At 34.8% G+C, this 20,954-nt stretch overlaps 1 long non-coding RNA gene across 5 annotated transcripts in view; it reads left to right on the forward strand.

The window, feature by feature from the left end:
- LOC141507616 (uncharacterized) overlaps positions 1-20,954 on the forward strand; it is a 196,972-nt gene that overhangs the window by 120,826 nt on the left and 55,192 nt on the right. Inside the window, exon 7 of one of the 5 annotated variants that reach the window (XR_012474204.1) lies at positions 16,012-20,581. The exons of the other annotated variants lie outside the window; for them this stretch is intronic. This is a non-coding gene — a long non-coding RNA (uncharacterized LOC141507616). Of the gene's footprint in view, positions 1-16,011; positions 20,582-20,954 lie in introns of those variants that run through there. 5 annotated transcript variants of the gene reach the window in all.

A 20,954-nucleotide genomic window follows, 5' to 3' on the forward strand; every position in this document is an offset into this window, starting at 1 on the left:
AGAGTAGTACAGACATAGATTTATCAGTCTTTGGTTTAGTTTTGGTTTAACTTTCTTTTTCAAGGTTATTACCCTTCAGTCAAGATAAACATTACTAAGAGTCAGCTCTTTTTTTTTTTTTAAGGTTTTTTGCAAGGCAATGGGGTTAAGTGGCTTGCCCAAGGTCACACATCTACATAATTATTAAGTGTCTGAGGCTGCATTTGAACTCAGGTCCTCCTGACTCCACGGCTGGTGCTCTATCCACTGCACCACCTAGCCACCTCTAGTTCTTTCTTTTTTGAAATAGAAAAGATAATCTTTTCTCTATCTTTAAGATATAATTGGGGACATCAGGGTCCTACAAAGCAATTGATGAGCCAAACAAGGTGAAGTGGCAGCATGTTGACAGAGCTTGTTCAGAAGTGACAAATAGCCTTGCTGGTAGCTGTGGTTTCTTCATTATTTTCTGCACATAAGACTTAACATATCTTAACACTAATAAAAATGGTGACTTGCCAAGGTGAGAGATGGTGATATAGTATGCCTTGAATATAGACCAGAAGCTCCTGTAGAGAAGGAGGATAGAAGACACTTTTTCTCTTTAAAAAGGAGAAATAGGGATTTGCTTAACAATTGTAGAGAGATTCAGGAGAAGGTGAATGTTCTACTCAATTTACTTTAGACTTATACTTAGTTGGCTTACTATAAAAATGTTTATTATCAATATTTTCTCTTTGACTGGGGATATTACACCTACAAGCAGTGTTACTAGGTCAAAGGGTATATATGGCTTGGTGACATTTTTAGTAGAATTCCAAATTGTGTTCCATAATATTTAGGCCATTTTACAGCTCCACCATTAGCGCATTTATGTACCCATATTCCCACAACTCTAATATTTACCATTTTTGTCTTTTATTGTTTTTGCTAAAAACTTTTATTATTTTTTGCCAGACTATCACTATATACAGAATGCATGGTACTCATAAGATAAGGAGAATTATTTTGTAAAATAAAGTATTTTTTTAAAAGCAATCAGACCTGAGGCTTCTGATTTGTTTGAGCTCAATCTATTTGACATCATTATTTGTCTCTTGCTGCATGTATTTTAGAGGAGTACAAGGTGAGATAGCTGGCAGGAATTAGAATAACATATGGATTTGCTGATAGCATAATATTATCTCTGTCCACTGACTGCCTAGGGAATTTTAGCCAATCATCTGTGGTAAAGAGGGATTGAAGGACTGGATTTAACTCTTTCTCCTCCTCCTCTGGCATTCAAAACCAACTGAAGAGGTGGGGTAGTAAGAAGGAAATCAAGGTCCTGGACAGAAACACTTCTGACTGGCCAGGAATGAGTAGTGAAGTCAATTTACTTTGACTTCTTCAATAATTTGAGCGAGAGAGATGCATATAATCCTTTGACTTCCTATTCTGGGTTGCTGTAAGAATAACAAATTAAAGATTGTTATTCTGTTTATTGAGGAAAATGTAGGTGACATACAGTTAGCTAGTTATCAGTGGGGAGTTAGCTTGGGTGAGTAGAGATTGCTTGTTTTCACTAAGATTTCTGTCACTTTTCCTCCCACTCCAAATCTACTGGAAAAACACATACCCAAGCAGAATGGCAGAAGGTGACATGCAGTGTCTTTGAAGTCCTCTTTTATTTCTTTCTCTTTTTTTTTTGTGAATCCAGTTTAATTTGTTAGAAATTTCTGGAAAATATTAATTAAAATAATTTCTGTAAAATTCAATCTCTGATGTCTGATCCAAAAATATCTCATTTTCTAATATTGCTTTTATTTCTTTCATCTCCCTGCTTTCTGAGGTCTGAACAGAAAAGAGATGCCTGTCTCTTAGAAATATTTCTTAAGGGGCATAACAAAACCAGTGGTCAGATTGGCAAGAGAACCAATAGGACTTTGAAAAACAACTCCTTGGGAAGAGTAGAGTAGAGTTTCTGCTCCCTCTGGATCTTTGCATTCATACAGTTGTTGTGAGGAAAGTATGCTGTAAATTTGGAAGTGTCATATAAAAATTGCTCCTCATGATTGGGCTGTGCATAGCTAGAGGGTGAATTTAGGCAGGGATTTGAGCTATGATATTTGCCTTTTCAGTGAAGGAAGGGGTCAGAGATTCTGGGATTGTGATAAAGAACCTGGATAAAAAAAAAGAACCTGGATCAAAGCAATAATTAATAATAGATTTTGTTCAGGTGGAGGATGGATATTAAAGAGTTATCTAGGATTCCAGACTAGACAAGAATTTAGCTGAGTCCTAGATTTAGAGCTGAGAAACTGAGTATTCAGGTTAAGTATTGCTCATGAGTAAGAACAGAGGACAGGTCAGAATTGAGGTAGAACCCAGAGATATGGAGGAAAGTAGCAAGAGTAGATGGAAATTAACCACCAATATGACCTATTGGGGGTCTGACAGCCAAGTTAACCTCAGTGTATTAAAGTTATTAAACATCTTGTTGAACTTGATATCTTTTGTCCTAGGATGCTTCTTAGGATTGAGGTTTTGGACTTGGAAGGGAAAGTTTAAATATATACTTTCATGCATTAGGGTTATGTTTGTATGCTGATCTAGATTATAGACTCCAAGAATTATGCTGTATATCCAGAAGACATAGAAGAAATGCAGAAAATATCTTAGATTATTCTTAAAAATGTAGACTCAGTTTGACTATATAATTTAGCATTTTCTAAATTCATTATCAATAATCTTTCACTGAGGTTTAGCAGTGGATAGAGAACTAGACTCTAGAAGACCTGGTCTCAGATCCTACCTTAGACGTTTTGACTTTGGGCAAAATACTTAACCACATTCAACCTCTGTTTCCTAATTTGCAAAATGTGAATAACAGCAACGACCTCAAAAGATTGTTATATGGCTAAAAATTTTCAAATATATGTGTACATGTATATATGCATATATATTTATGTACACATATATGCATATTATAGTGAGGGCTTTACAACATCAAAGCAGTATAAATTTTATCTGCTGTTATAAATAAATGTCCTATATCTCCTTGAGTCCAGGGAGCACATCTTGTGTTTGAGTCTTCCTTGGTATCTGGCATCTGGCATCTGGCAAAGTACCTAGTTCATTGGAGGTTAATGAATATTTGATGAAAAAATTAATAAATAAATGTAATATAATATTTTCCTTGGTAATTTCCTTGAAAATTGATAACATTTCCTTGATAATTTCTACTTCCAATTAAGTAGGAAATTCCCTACTTGAATAGCTTTTGATTTTGGTGATGAAATAATAATGAACTTGTAGCCTATTACTGGTCAATTAGCCTATTGACTAGTAACAGCGATTTATTATTTATCAGATTCTGAAAAGGGGTTTTGTCTAATTGCTATCTAGGTGGTACAGTGATTAGAGTGTTGGACTTGGAGAAGGGAAGATGGGAGTTCAAATCCTGCCTTAGAAATTTATTGTGTAGCTTGAACAAGTCATCTAGCCTCTGTTTGCTTCAATTTTCTCAGCTATCAAATGGGAATAATAGAATCTGCTTCCCAGGGTTGTTGTGATGATAAAACTGGGTGATTTTTGTAAAGTACTCTACAAACTTTAAAATCCTAAGTCCTAATTATTATTAGTGTGTGTGTGTGTGTGTGTGTGTGTGTGTGTGTGTGTGTGTGTGTGTATGTCTGTGTGAGTATTTTGTACAGACAAAAGAAGCTATTATTGGGATAGAGACTTTCCTTATTTTTAGAAAGATAAGTCTATAACCAATTAGTTAATTACCCAGGGCTGCTTTGGATACGTAAATGACACAAGTAAGAATTTAATATTTGTCATTTGGTAGGGTTGTAGTCCTTGAATGGACAGCATTAATAAATTTCCTCTTATACAAAGTACATATAAGCTCAGAAGAATAAATGGTCACATTAGTCAATTATCATGATACTTGGATGGCAAAACCAAATTTAAAATGCACTGTCAGTATTTCTGGATTCATTCTTGGATTCATCCCTGGAAATAATTGTTTGTTGGTGGCACAATCAAACTGGGCATGTGCTGTTTCAATGTACACAGAACTTGTTAATTGCTCAGCTTTTCACAATATGCTGGCATTTTTAAAAGCCTCAAGAAAATAAATCCTGTTTCACTCTCTGTTCCATTATCAACTCATCTTTCAAGATGTCTATGCACAGCATAAAAATTAAGGTAAGAGGTACTATGATCAAGAGGGAAAAGAATCCATTTTCAAAATGAGTCAAACCACACAGATAATTGCAGTTGCTTTTATTATCTGATTGGTTCAGAAACAAAAGTTGAGAAATGTTAACTTTCCCCTGTAAAAACACAAGCAGCTCAGTCCAGTTTTAGTCTTTGACAGTGGAGTTCAGGCAGGTGGAATGTGGGAGGATATGGTGATTACTGACTATGACATCAATCTTGAAAACTTAAGGATGTGCTGTGAGCTAAATGTGACTTCTTAATTACCTTTTTTTTGAATTAATATGTACAACTTCATCTACTTTTCTTGAACTCACACATCCAAACACACACAGATATACTCATCTATCTTTTTTTAAAAATTTACACAGTCTTTTAGAAATCATGCATCCTTATCTTATCTTATTTTATTTTATTTATTATTTATTTTTTAGGTTTTTGCAAGGCAAACAGGGTTAAGTGGCTTGTCCAAAGTCACACAGCTAGGTAATTATTAAGTGTCTGAGGCTGGAATTGAACTCAGGTCCTCCTGACTCCTGGGCCTGTGCTCTATCCATTGTGACACCTAGCTGCCCATGCATCCTTATTTTAAATGAATTCTTGTGATTGGGATGGTGGTGGTGAGGTGGTATAAAGGAAAGCACCCTGGGATTAACATCTTAGCTCTATCTGTGTGACTTTAAGCAAGTTACCTCATGTTATTTGAGATAATTTCCTAATATATAAAATAAGTATAATAACAATTCCACTCCCTGTCTCACAGGAGTGTTGTGAGGATCAGATGAGAAAATGTATATAAAGTTCTTAATAAATTATAAAGATATATTTTTATATTTATATTTTAAAATAAGCCATAAAGACAGCTAAGTTGTACAGTGGATAGAGCACTGAACCTGGAGTTAGAAAGATCAGAGTTCAAATCCTGTCTCAGATACATACCAGCTGTGCATCCCTTGGCAAATCACTTAACTCTTATTTGCCTCTGGTCCTCATCTGTAAGATGGGTACAAACTGGATGAGGAAATGTAAAACCATTCTATTATCTTTGCCAAGAAAATCTTATGGACAAGTCCATGGGGATCACAAAGAATTGGATACAAATGAAGAACAACAACTACATATTGTAGCTAGGTGGCCCAGAAGATAGAGCTATGAATTTAGAGTTAGGAAGACCTGAGTTCAAATCCAACTCTAGTCATTTATTGCCTCTATGCCTTTGGGCAAGGTTTTATTTTTGGCCTCAGTTAACATGCTTGTTAGAATGGGGATAATAATAGAACTCATCTTGTAGGATCAAAAATATGCAAAGTGCTTTGCAAAATTTAAAGTGCCATAAAAATCTAGCTATGATTAAAGTACTAGATGATATAGCTATTATTAATATTTATTCTTGGGGTAGCTAGGTGGTGCAGTGGATAAAGCACCGGCCCTGGAGTCAGGAGTACCTGGGTTCAAATACGCTCTCAGACACTTAATAATTACCTAACTGTGTGGCCTTGGGCAAGCCACTTAACCCCATTTGCCTTGCAACCCCCCCCCCTAAAAAAACAAAAAAAAATTATTCTAACAAATAATTTTTTTTCACAATTAAAAATATAATTTAATACACTAGAAATTACCTTAACCCCCTGGTTTCTAGTTTCATCATCTGGAAAATAAAGGGACTGAGTAACACAATTTACACAATGACTATGATATTGTAAAGGAGAACAAGTTCAGATAGACTTCATAGATTTGGCCAAAATTGTGATAGTCATGCATTAAAAGATCAATGAAACCAACCTCTTACCCTGAGAAGAGAGGGAAAAGACAGCAGGTGGAGAATGCAACATATATTTTCAAATCAACATAGCATGTTAAAGCAGGATGTTGCATCATACTACAGATAAGGAAACTGAGATCTGAGGAGGTGAATGACTTTTCCAAGGCTCAGTCATTGGTTTATGGTAGAGTCAGGACTGTGACATGGTTCTCCTAATATCCTGTCCACTACATTCTTTTTTCACCATATCTTTGTTTTTTTAAGCAGGAATGTTTTTTAAAAAGGAATTAATCCTAAGATTAACTAACTTGCCCATAATCACACAACTAGTAGTTACTTGAAGCTTGATTTGAACTCAGGTCATCTAGTGTGGTCCAAACCCCTCATTTAACAGTGAAGAAAATTGAGGATCAGAATGGTAGGTTGCTCACATTCCCACAGGCAGCAAGCATCAGATACGGTCTTTGAATCTGGCTCCTCTGGCTTGAGGTTACACTATGCTTCTATTTTTCTCATTACAAAGGTAATTTTTAACCCTAAATGACCTTAAATTTGACCTCAAATACCAACACTGTGGTATTTGAGAGAAGCCTTGGAATTCCCTTTTCTATAACTTTATATTAAAAATGTGTGGAGAACAATCTTTCTGGTATGGTTCAAATGTTGTACCTACTAGTGCTATGAAGTAAAGCAGATGACCCCTCCATGTCTCTTCCTCATTTATATTCCTTTAGAAAAAAAGGAAGATCTCATTAGGAAAAGAATTTAAATAAGGAGCTACTTCAAAGCTGGTTTCAGGCTCAGTTTTTTTTTTTTATCATACACAGTGGTACTTTCTTTAATCTTTCTTGGTAGCCTGAGGTTTCAAAAAGGGAAATGTTAAGTGAATAATTTCCTAGATCTTATTAACAGACTGGTTTAGAAGTCGTTAGCATAAAACAGGTCAGGAAATAACAAGAGGACAAAAAGGAATACACTGACACAGGGGATAAAGAAAGATATAGATAGGAACTTACCTGCTGTTTATCATATTCAGTAGTTTCAAGGATAATTCTCTTTTATCAATAGAAATTTCAGGGGGCTAGCCAAGTGTGGCATAGGAGAATTAATTCTGATTAATAAGAGAGTTGTAGAAGAACAAATATTGATTCTCTTTCAATAAATTGGGACAAGGAAATATTTCAAATATTCACTTTTCCTGAATATTATCTTGATCCTGATCTCACATGACAACTTGAGAATTTTTACCATTTATATACTTTTCTGTTATCTTCAGCATTTTCTCCAAACCCAATACCTTTGTAGTTCTCATTATTCCTAACCATGATGGAATAGAATGAAATTTATTCTTTAACCTACATGTTTACAGTTTTCCATCTGGTCCTTATGCAGAGAAAATATAGACAAATATTTTAAATTATGATTTCAAAGGTACCAATGAAGTTCTTTCATCTTTCCCCTTCAATCTAAATTTTTTCCCACTCAATGGCTGATGCCACAAATTCCATCAAACCTTAACTTTATATTTCTGTCACCCTTTCTCAAAGTAATATTTTGTTACCTACATTCATAATGGAAGAATGTTAAATTTTAGTTAGAGGTTAATGAAAGATTAAGAAGGAAATAATTTTTTCATCCAAGTTCACCAATCTTCTGAAATCTTTCCAAGTACCTTTTGAGGGCACTTTGGAATCCTTTATTGTTGTTCATTCTTCATTTTTGAAGAGAACCAATGAATCACAGACTGATGCATAAATTGGATTTAAGTGAGGCAGAGTTGCACAGTCATCAGTCTCATTTTGTGTTCTGGAGTTATCAAAATCCAACAAGTCAAAAGTCAACAATATCCCCATATGCAGTGGATGACCTTCGCATCCTTTGGTATCTGACCAGTGGAAGACCATACAACTTTGGTGTCTGACCAAGCTCCAAGAGCTCCACACATCCTACTTGACCTTTGCAACCAAATGTTCTCATCCAGCCATTCTGCCGAGGGAAGTCTTCATTTACATGCTTGAGGTAGACACCCCTCTTCCAACTCATTGATGGGCTTGAGGTCTGTCTGTTACCCTCAACATGATTGAGTTCATCTACCAAGGTAGTGTCCTGGGATATGGTTCCTGCACATGTTGCAGCTTCTTAGAGCCACAGGGGAGAATAGGTAAATCAAGTGGACACCAAAAGTGGTTGGGCAGCCCTGAAAAGGGCTTGGCTAGCCTCACACCAGATTATTTATACTTTATCATCTACTTCATCATATAGCTTATTTATATATAATTGTTTGCATGTTATCTTTTAAATTAGATTATGAGTTCTTTGAAAGCAGGTACTGTCTTTTGCTTTTCTTTGTATCCTCAGCACTTAGCATAGTTTCTGGTCCATAGTAAATGCTTAATAGAAAACATGGAGAGACTTGCATGAAATAATGAAGAATGAAAAGAGCAGAAGCAAGAGAATATTACATACAGTAATAGCATAGTTTTAAGAATGCTCTGAGCAAATAAATTATTTTTCTATTATAATTACCCAAATTACTTATAAAGGACTTATGAAGAAAACTGATATCTGCATTCAGAGAAAGAAATGACAAATGGAAGTTTGTACAGAATAATATTACACACACACACACACATATCTATATATATCTATTTGTATCTAATGGTAGCCATCTCAAGGGCATGGTGAGGAGAAGGAAGAAAAAGTTTATATGATAATTTTGTTGTATATTTGAAAGGAATAGCAAATTGTGCATAGTAGATTTGCAGTTTCACATATAATTGTCTTTTTAAAAATTGTGCTGTTATGAAAGTGCTTGTTTTATTCCCTAAATTTAAAACAATATTAAAAAAAGAAAAAAGCTTGCTATCAAACAGTGTAGAAAATGTATTATTGTTACAAAATGCAGAATGTGATGAGTAAAAGGCAAAGTGCTAAGAGAAATTTGAGAAGGGGAATAATTTCAGCTGGAAAGTCATGGAAAGTTTTATGGAAAAGGTAGCACTTGAATAACAGACAGAGATCAGTATGGAAAACCTGTTCTAGGCAAGGGGGATGGTGGGAAGATAGTTTGAGTATTTATTTTGCTTGACCACACATGCTTTACCACATGTCAAACCAACTGAGACAGTTCAGTGTTAACAGTGCTGGTCCCTGAAGTCAGGAAGACCCTGGGCGAGTCACTTAATTTCCATTTGCCCTAATCCACTGGAGAAGAAACTGGTAAACTCCTCCAGTATATTTTATTTTTTTTTAAATTTTAATTATTTTATTTATTTTTGGGGTTTACAATTTTCCCCCTTATCTTACTTCCCTCCCCTACCCCCACAGAAGGCAATACATCAGTCTTTACATTGTTTCCATGGTATACCTTGATCCAAATTGAATGTGATGAGAGAGAAATCATATCCTTAAGGAAGAAACATAAAGTATAAGAGATAGCAAGATCAGACAATAAGATATCAGTTTTTTTTTCTAAATTAAAGGTAATAGTCCTTGGTCTTTGTTCAAACCCCATAGTTCTTTATTTGGATACAGATGGTTTTCTCCATCACAGTCAGCTCCAAATTGTCTCTGATTGTTGCACTGATGGAATGAGCGAGTCCATCAAGGTTGATCATCACCCCCTTGTTGTTGTTAGGGTATACAGTGTGTTTCTGGTTCTGCTCATCTCACTCAGCATCAGTTCATGCAAATCCCTCCAGGCTTCCCTGAATTCCCATCCCTCCTGGTTTCTAATAGAACAATAGTGTTCCATGACATACATATCCTACAGTTTGTTAAGCCATTCCCCAATTGAAGGACATTTATTTGATTTCCAATTCTTTGCCACTACAAACAGGGCTGCTATGAATATTTTTGAACAAGTGATGTTTTTACCCTTTTTGATCATCTCTTCAGGGTATAGACCCAGTAGTGGTATTGCTGGATCAAAGGGTATGCACATTTTGGTTGCCCTTTGGGTGTAATTCCAGACTGCTCTCCAGAAAAGCTGGATGAGTTTGCAGCTCCACCAACAATGTATTAGTGTCCCAGATTTCCCACAACCCTTCCAACAATGATCATTGTCCTTTCTGGTCATATTGGTCAGTCTGAGAGGTGTGAAGTGGTACCTCAGAGATATTTTAATTTTCATTTATCTAATAAATAATGATTTAGAGCAATTTTTTCCATATGACTATGAATCTCTTTGATCTCATCTGTAAATTGCCTTTGCATATCCTTTGACCATTTGTTTATTGGAGAATGGCTTTTTTAAAAATTTGACTCAGTTCTCTGTGTATTTTATAAATAAGTCCTTTGTCAGAAATACTAGTTGTAAAGATTGTTTCCCAGTTTACTACATTTCTTTTGATCTTGGTTACAGTGGTTTTATAATTTAATGTAATCAAAATCATCTACTTTGTTTTTAATGATATTCTCCATCTCTTCTTTAATCAAAAACTGCTTCCCTTTTCATAGATCTAACAGGTAAACTACTCCTTGATCTTCTAGTTTGCTTATAATATTGTTTTTATGTCTAAATTCTGTATCCATTTTGATCTTATCTTGGTATAGGGTGTGAAGTGTTGGTCTAATCTAAGTTTCCTCCATGCTAACTTCCAATTTTCCCAGCAGTTTTTATTGAAGAGAGTTTTTATCCCAATAGCTGGACTCTTTGGGTTTATCAAACAGCAGTTACTATATTACTGGTCCACCACTCTATTTCTTAGCCAATACTTATGACTGATGCTTTATAATATAATTTTAGATCTGGTAGGGCTAAGCCATTTTTTTTGTCCTTTTTTATTGAATCCCTGGAAATTCTTGACTTTTTATTTCTCCATATTAATTTACTTACAACTTTTTCTATCTCATTAAAGTGATTTTTTTGGAATTTTGATTGGTAGGGCACTAAACAGGTAGTTTAGTTTTGGTAGAATTGTCATTTTTATTATATTAACTCTACTTATCCATGATCAGTTGATGTTTGCCCAGTTATTTAATTTGTAAGGGAAGTGTTTTGTAATTGTTTTCAAAAAGTTCTGAGTTTGCCTTGGCAAATAGACTCCCAGGTATTTTATATTGTCTGAGGTTACTTTGAATACGATTTCTCTTTCTAGCTCTTCCTGCTGTACCTTGCTAGTCATATATAGAAAAGCTGAGTATTTATGAGGGTTTATTTTATATCCTGCAACTTTGCTAAAGTTGTTAATTGTTTCCAGTTCCAATATATTTTCCAAAAAAGTCCCATTAACCATCATAGAGAGTTGAATACAATTGAACAATAGCATGTTTTTAATAAGATAGTGTTTTTTCTTTCTCATTGGGTATATGAGAAGGTAGAAGGGAGAGTATGTAGATCTTTGAAAACCAGTAGCCTTAAAAAAGAAATTAATTTATATCCATCATCCAGGTTTAAATGTAATATTACTAAACTAAGCTTATATTATTAATATGTTGATGTTAAAATTAATTTTTCAAAGGTCATTTAGTTCAAAATTAAAAAAATGAAAGAATATTCCAATGTCGTGGAAATGGAATGTAGCAGGATAAGAGCTGAGTTCAAAAATACAGTGTGTCCAAGTATAAGGTCCATTAAGTATGAAGTATATTGGGAGTCAGATTTTTTACAGCATCTGAAATGCATTTAATTTGGTAGGCTAGGTAGAAAAAAATTGGAGGAGTAAAAGACAGATGGAAGTCTTAAGTCAAAATTCCTTTTATCTTTTGATGAAGACAAATATTAGTGGAAGATGAAAACAACCTTATGATACTTTTATATTACTCTGTGATGAAATGGAGCTTAATGATGTAGACTGTATATTCATCATGATTAAAATTTATCAACTGAAATTAGTTGACTACACCTATGTCAGCAGATCCACTTTCAACTTAATGGTTCATTTATTTAGCTATCCTCATTAAAGATGTTTGAAACATTAGCAAGGTGTTATAATATCAATATTTACCCACAAGGAGTTAAGAGTAAACTTTATTAAAACAGTATTTTGCTAGACCAATCAAAAACATTTATGCGTGCTCACAGTCTTTAATGGAGAAAACAGTATTTTTCAGTGTCTGTACTTGATATCTGCACACAGTTGTAGACTACACAAGGAGGTCTATGCTCTTGAAGAGGAACTTCTGATGAAGTATGATCCCATGATTATAAATAGTACAAATATGAGAAAGTTGCTAATTCTTAGAACCTGGAAAACCTATACTATACTATAGCTATACTTTCACACTTTTTATTATTTTGTATTTTGGAGTTCAGCATTTTGCTGCTCTGCTTGAGTGTGTGTGTGTGTGTGTGTGTGTGTGTGTGTGTGTGTGTGTGTGTGTGTGTATGCACGTGCATGCAATTGAGACCTAATTAAGATTTCACTTTATACAATGTTTCTCTATTCATTTGATAATTTCTACTGATATCCATAGCAAAATTATATGTATTGCATAGTTCATGCAGAGTGTGAATTTTCAGATTCATAAGTTTAGATGGTTTAGTTATGTTATTTAATCCAACCCTTTCATTTTACAGATTTAATTCAATTAAACACACATTTATTAGGGGCCTATTGTGTGTAATATACTATTTTTAGACACTGGATATAAAAAAGAGGAAAAATTAGTCATGCTCAAGGAACTTAGATCTATTGGATTCAAATAACATGTACACAGAGAATACACACACACACACACATATATGTATATACAGAGACATAAATATTAGATAATTAGATGGGAGAGCATGACAACTAGCAAGATCAGTGCAAGTTCCCCATAGGAAATGACACCTCAGATGAACCTGGAAGGAATCTCAAGATTGCCAGTACTATTGAATGAATAAGTGAAAAATCTTTAAAGAACTTCATACATGCCAGGCATTGTGCTGGAGATCCAAAACAAAAGAGAGAAGCTTACATTCTAACAGGGATGCAACACATAAAGGGGAATGGTGAGGAGAGAAGGGTGTTTGGTGTAAGGAAATCAGAGATAGTGAATGGGGTCATCCACAGGAATTCCAATTGGCATGACCTTTCTAGAAGCAATTGTAGTATTGATTTAAATATTGTTTCCAGAGCAAAAAGTAGAAATCAAGGAGGGACCTACAGTCATACAGAAAGGTGGTTGAGGAAAGGACATAAGGTTATGGGGAGGACTAAGACTGGCTAATTATAATGAGTTCACACAAATCAAAGCAGAGGGATCTGGACAAGAGTTCCAAAGCTGAATGACTAAACTTCTCTAGGGTAGGGTCTTTGGAAGTCTGGTTTGGAAGGTATTACAGCAGTCAGTGGAAGGCATAAGGCATCATGGCAGCAAGGCAAAAGTATGGCAGGAAGATGTTATAATGAAGCATGTTTTAGAAATATTTCCCAATCTCAGCTCATTGAAAAAGTTAAGAGGGTGGAAGTTATCTTTTTCTTATATAAACTCAAGTACAATAAAAATATAAGAAACCACAGAAACGGATAATGTAATAGTAATACAATCTACAAAGTAGATAAAGATACAAACTGCTTGTTGTTAGTGGGTTTTCCTAGATGGGAAGAAATGATAAATGACATTCTACTAAAGGAAAGTCCTATTTAGCAGAGCATACTTATGACCTAACACAAATTAAAAAGCATCGTTTATTCTTTCTTATTTCAGGCCATTGATGATTCACTTTATGTGATGAACCACTCCAATAAATGAAATTGCTTGTTTCTAACACACCCTTTTTGTAAAACTATAAAATCTAAGGCAAGTGAACATTTGTTTAATAACACTTGAGTTTTAAAATGATCTTTTACTTTCATTTGATTCTAATTGGGATGTCCTATTCAAAAAAGAGGTATATTAAGTGAGCTCTTTGGTCAGAGCCCTCATTATAATGGGTACTCTGAATATGTATTTATATCCTAAAGAGGGCAGTTGGACCATGTGAACCACAAAGTAATAGAAGGCATTATTCTTACCCTCAAGGAGTTTATATATATTCTAGTCAGAGTGGGGTGAAATACATAAGGGAAATGATCCAATAATAATAGAAAGCAACATATCTTCAAAAGCTACATAATGAGTACAAAGGAAGTACAAGCTAGTGATATTCATATAGTACTTTAGGCTTCACACATTTTTGCATTATCTTAGGGAATTATTTTTTATAATTATAATAATATTAAAATAAGGTATTATGAAGAAATATATGTTCAGGAATTCAGGTGATATGCACCCCCCTCCCCCAGACCAATAGTTAGTAAAGAGTAGATCCAGGTTTCAAACCCAAGACTTCTGACTTCAGGTCCAGTAGTCTTTTTACTAGGCCAGGTTGCTTTTCACAAAGTCACGGATTTAGGAGTAGAGGCATTGATTAGTTAAGGTTTGGGAAGAGGGTTTATGGAGATGAACACCGAATAGTAAATGGAACAACAGATAGATGATAGAGCGGGTCATGTGTATGATAATAAATTAGCATGGTAGAACATGGGTTATAATGGAAAAAGAACAAGGGAAGCTAGTTATAGCTGAAAGATGGCATGGCTAAGAAGGAATTGGATATGGGAAGGATAACTAGGAAAAAATAGAAGGAGGTTTGGTCATCATGGGGAAAACAAATAAAGCAAAGATAATATTATGCAATATGAACAGATACACATAAAATTTTCCAATAGTTCTGAATAGGATACTAGTGGAAGTCCCTGTCTCTCTGTTGTTGTGTTGATTTTATTTTTCTGGTTAGGCTAGAAATCAACATACTTAGACACTGGGTTCCAAGGAGCAGATAGGTGACACAGTAAGTAGACAGCTAGATCTGGAGTCAGAAAGAACTGATTTCAGATTTAGCTTGACATCTTTACTGATTGTATGAACATGGACAAATTATTTAATCCCTGTTCCTCATTTCCCTCAACTGGCAATAGTAAAACTTTCATCTTACTGGATTGTTTAGAAGAGCAAACTAGGTGATATTTGTAAAATGCTTAGCAAAATAACTGGAACATAGTTGACTTAATGAATGCCAAAGACATTTGGGAAAGGAGAAGAGGGTTTATGTTAACATCACCATAAATTGAGATAATGATATAAGATGAATTATAGTTGTCACCCATAGTCAAAAGGCCTCCAAAACTTTTGACTTATATCAAATAGGATGGGGGAAAGATCTTCAGACCAAATTATATGTTTATTTCAATATAATATAATAATAATAATAATAATATCTGGAAAGCACAGTGCCATGCCTTTTCTGCAGTAGCTACAATAAAATTGTTATTAGTATTATTATGCTTATTTAAGACCATTATTCTAAGAAACTGTCCAAAAATATTACTAGGATGCCAAAGGAGTCCAAAGTTCAGTAAGGTTGTGAATCTGATATAAATAAACTTGAGTCTGACCTTGGAGGCTGACCCTGATAAGGTCATTTGCTCATTATGCCCTCCTAGAGATACTCTAGGAAACCTCTGAAAGAAACCTCAGGTAAATATTATGTTATTTCCCCTCAAATATGGATTATAAAGTCCTTAGCTTCTGTAGAAGCTCTCAAAATACCAAAGCTTATTGCTACAGGACAGCCTATGTTACCCCATAGGAAATCCCAATAAGAAGAAAAGGGTTCTCAGGAGCCCATAAATAGATGTGAAGAACACATAAGACATTTAAATAGCCCATCCACTTCCCTCCACTTCCATTAGGTACTGATGTGCACTGCATTTGGAGTTGTTATCAGGTAACACTTTGACATTGTTGGAAGTTATTCTTTCCAAGAGCCCTCAATCTCCCTTAGACTCAGACTACTATTCTTTGGTTTATACTTCCCTTGGAAAGTAAGCATACTTTAGAGGCTGACAAAAAGCAAACCCCTTCCCATCAGATTCTCTCTGTCATAATAACTCACTGGCTTAGTGCTTTAAGTAGGCTGTTGCCTAGGAAATATTAAGAGTATTCTTTTTGTATCAGGAAGTTTTCTTCCAAGACAAGTCAGTCCCCAAATTCGTAAATATGTGATTACCCAGAAATTCCCCATCAGTAAATCTCCCTTATAGGTTAGATTCCAGGATTACTTTGACTAATCAAATTCCTTCTTTTCCATATAGGAACACAATTTTATGACCATCTTCCATGTTCTCAGACACTTACTAGCTGAGTGACCTTGGACAAGTCACTTAACCCTGTTTGCCTCACAACTGGGGACATCTCCAGTTATCCTGATTCAGATCTGGCTACTGGACCCATATGGCTCTGGAGAAGAAAATGAGCTGGCAGCACCTCCCTCATTCAAGTTCAATTCACATATATGCCATGGCATCACTTCTCTGATGTCATGGCCTTTAAGAATGAAGGACAAAAAAATTATTAGAGGCAGCCCATTGGAGGAATGATAGAAAACAATAGAAGATAGAAAGCAATAGAAGAGAATTTAATGTGTGGTTGAAAAGACCTGAGTAAATTCTTGAGACAAATCATTTAACCTCTCTGAGCCTCATTTTTCCCATCAGTTAAATGATAAGGTTGGACTACTTGACCCCAAAGGTCCTTTCTTAGTTAGCTATCTATCTATCTATCTATCTATCTATCTATCTATCTATCTATCTATCTATCTATGATTCTAGGAATTACTATCAGACTCAGTGAGTGTAACACACATGTATGCTTCTGCAAAACTCTTACACTGCTATAGACATTGTCTTGTCTGAATTCAGAAAAGCACAAGTGACTAGAAACATTAAGTACAAGTAAGTCCTTTTCAGGCTACCTGGGAACTTATATGAGAAATATCTACCCACTGTACCCTTCAGAAAAAGGAGTGAAAGAAAAGATTGAAGAGATAAACTCTATTGGCTTAATTTTAAAGACCAAGAGGAAATGTCTCCCCTGACAAGAGTCTTTCCCCATCAGCCTCCATCAGCTAATCACTGACGTTTCTTAATTCTATCAGCAAGGTGACAATGGACATTCCCATGTTATGTGAGGAAGGCATCCCTCTGATGTTTCTGTATCCTGGGGTCCTGATCAAGTACTTCTTCCTCTTCAACTGCTATCCCTGATGTTTGCACTCATTTCTTAAGGCAGTAATACTTTTAGAGTGAAATGTCATATAGTGAAATTGATAGAAAAGAGGAAGAATATTTGGCAGCAGTTTCAAGAGAAGAATGATTAGAGAGGAGGAAAGTACAATTTAAGAAAAACGTTAAGAGTTATTTTTTTAGGAAGGATATTTCATTTAGTAATCGGAAAAGCAGATATTTGTCAAGCCAAATATCTTAAAGAAATTATAGCTCTCCATCCTTTCCTGTTAGCTCATATCTATTCTGACAGTCTTTTAAACCATATACACAGACTCCTGACTATGATTAAATGTTAAATTAAGTCCTAATTACTTAACTCTAATTCAAAATCATTTTAAAGCAAACCCATTGAGAATTAACGTGAATAAAATCAGAATCTTACTCTCATTAGGGAAATGCACTTTGATTTTCATTTTGGACAGGTGCAAGCATCTCTCTGTGTATTATAATATTGAACATTTAATTTAAAAAAAGATATATTTGGGATAACAAGAAAAGCATTTTAGACTGTAGAGCAAAAGATTTTTTTTGTCAATTTACATTTTTAAGGAATATATAGCACTAGCCTAGTTCTTTTAATAAAAAAAATTGATAAATTTCTTGTAGTTGGATAATCTGAGGATTTTTCATCTTGGGATCAAAACAGTATAAGATAAGAATGAATTATGAGAAGTATAGAATACTTTCATCAATTTAGTTGGATTCTGACAAATAAACACAAATTGCTTATTATTTTAGATTTATCTACCTATAAACTAATAAGATGATATGAGGGTTAGAAAACAGAATCATCTATATAAAGTTGTTTTGACTAAAAAACAGGCAATGTATCTCTACCATCTTAATCCAGAGGTAATTTTGACACACCTAAGTGAGTGGGACAACATTTCTATCTGGTTTTAGCACTGAATGTGAACCTCAACTTGTATTTTCCTAGTGTTTTTTTTTAAAGAAGGAAAGGAAAGCTCTCCATATCTTTTATGGAGAGGTCTCAAATTGTTCACTTTAAATAGGGTTGGACACCAGATGGTCGTGGCCTCTTCCTACCAGTTTGAGGTGCAATGTTAAGCTAGTAAATGTTTAACAATCATGTATGTACCACAACACATTTTAAAATTTAATTAACATTGCCTTATGACCATTTACTAAAGTCTAGACAATCAACAAGACAATAAATCAGACCCTGATCTGTAGTATTTGCTGCTTAGATCCTGACTCCTCAGACCTTGTCTGATGACAAAGGGTCCTTAACCCTTTTTGATGTAGCTTCTGAGGATATTAGGAAGCAGCTCACAGGGGCCTTAGCAATTTTGAACAACAATCATTGAAGGAATTTAGGACTGGATTTGAGCTTGCATTTGCCTAGCTGGCTATATGGTCACTATGGTCACTTAAGATCTTTGCGAATTTGAATCCTCTATAAAACAGATGATAACTGTTTTGTCTTCTTTAAGAATTCCTGAGAGGATATACTTTCAGAGGTTTAAAATTCCATGCAAGTAGATGGCATAGTCCAAGAAATCTGTAGTACCAGATTAGACCCTAGTGGATGTCTAATCCAAATATCTCTTAATGAATTTGCAGTATCTAAAACAGAGACTAGTAGATGTCTAATCAAAATATCTCCACTCAGCAGTATCTTCCTTCCTCAAACCCTTCTCCTTTCCTCCCTTTTATTTGGTCATGTAACTTCTTTTAGAGAGCTGCCTAGGTCACTGAGAAGATAAAAGAATTTGCTGAGGGTAACAAGTCAGCATGTGTTAGGGACAGGACCTATCTAAATTTCAGCTGTTATTATTATGATAAATAGGAGTAGAAAGGAAGGTTGAACAAATATCTTATTTGGTCTTCAGAACAACCATGTGAAGTAGGTGCTACTACTCTCCTCATTTTACAGTTGAGGAAACTATGACAAAAGCATGGGTTAAGGATTGCTTAGGGTTATAAAACTAGTAAATATCTGAGACCAAGAAACTCGGATCTGAGTCTAGCCCAAGTGCTCTATACATTTAGGCTAGCTAGATGTATTGTCAAACTCAGAGAAAAAAACTGTTGGAGTCTGAATGCAGATTGAAGTACACTATTTTTACTTTATTTTTTCTATGTTTTTCTCTTGTCCTGTTTCTTCTTTCACAATATGTGGAAATATATTTTACATGATTGGACATGCTTAACCTATATCAGATTACTTTGCCATCTTGGAAGGGGAAAGGAAGAAAGGAGAGAGAAAATTCAGAATTCAAAATCTTTTAAAAAATTGAATATTTGAAAAATTGTCTCCACATGTAACTGGAAAAATAAAATACTATTTCAAAAATAGAAATTTTTATTATTAAAAAAGAAAGATGGTTAGAAAGATGTATTGGAATCTGATATCAGTCAACTAACCTTTATTAAGCATCCATTGTATGCTAGACATTCTGAGTATTGGGGACAAAGGAATTCTCAAGGAATTCAGAGTCTAATAGTTTAAGGGGTGATGAATGCCCAGGGAAGGAATTTGGATTTCTCCCATAGGAAGTGGGCAACTATTAAAAGTTAATGCGATCAGAGCTGCATGTTAGTAAATTTAATTTGATAGATTAGAGGTGGGAAAGGCTAACAGCAAGAACATAGGTTAGGAGACTTTTGTAATAATTTAGGCAAGAAAGAAGGGCTTAAGTTAGTGAATCAGTGGAACTGGATTGGAAATGATACATACAAGAAATATTGCAGAGTTTAAATTGATTGGACTTAATAATAATAGCTGTGGCATCCAGGTAGTGCAGAGTATCCAATGTTGGGCCTGAAGTGAGAAAGATTCATCTTTGTGAGTTCAAATCTGACCTCAGACATCTATCAGCTGTATGATCCTGGAAATCACTTAATCTTGCTTGCCTCAGTTTCTCAACTGTAAAATGAAATGGGAAAGGGAAAGGCAAAACATTCCTGGATCTCTGCCAAGAAAACCATAAATGGCATCATGAATAATAGTCAGACACAACAGAAATGCCTGAACAACAAAAATAACTAATATTTATAAAGCCACCTATAGTATTATACTAGGCATTGTGCTAAGCACTTTATGGTTATTCTCATTTGATCCTCACAGAAAGAGCTATTATTTTTGCCTATTTTAACAGTTGAGAAAACTGAGACAGAAGTTAAGTGACTTGTCCAAGGTCATATTTGTTCAAGTGAGGGTCTGAGGCTAGATTTGTATTCAAGTTTTCCTGACTGAAGATCTTAAGCTCTTTATATTCCATCACTTATTTGTTTACTGAGTGTGGTAGTGAGGTAAAGGTAGGCAGAAAGACTCAAAAATGGTATGGAAGTTTGGATCTTCATTGATAAAGACAGTGGTGCCTCCAATAGAAAGAGAGAATTTAACAAGAGTAGGAAATTCTTCAATATAGAGAACAATTCTGACTTTGAAATTTGGCTTTAGGTTTGAAGTAAAGACAGGTGAAAAATTCCATAAGGTAGTTGAAAATTTTCTGATGAGGTAATAAATAGTTAGATGGTAGGTATAATAGGTAAATAGGTAGATGAATGACTTCCAAAGAAAAGCTTTAAAGGGAGGGGAAGCAAACATTTTATTAAGAATGTATTATTGGGCAGCTAGGTGGTGCAGTGGATAAAGCACCAGCCCTGGAGTCAGGAGTACCTGGGTTCAAATCCGGTCTCAGACACTTAATAATTACCTAGCTGTGTGGCCTTGGGCAAGCCACTTAACCCCATTTGCCTTGCAAAAACCTAAAAAAAAAGAATGTATTATTAGCTTTTCAATCATTATCTCATTTGATATTGAATTATCTTATAGCAACCTTATGATATAGACACTATTATTATCCTCATTTTACATTTGAGAAAACAGAAGTAAATAGACATTAAGTGATTTTCCCAGGATCTCCTAGCTACTAAGTGTCTGAGGTTGGATTTGAACTCAGGTCTTCCTGATCTAGGTCCAGTGATCTATCCAATGAGATAGA

The sequence above is a fragment of the Macrotis lagotis genome, chromosome 1 (genome assembly GCF_037893015.1).
Source record: "Macrotis lagotis isolate mMagLag1 chromosome 1, bilby.v1.9.chrom.fasta, whole genome shotgun sequence".
NCBI classification, from domain to species: Eukaryota; Metazoa; Chordata; class Mammalia; order Peramelemorphia; family Peramelidae; genus Macrotis; species Macrotis lagotis.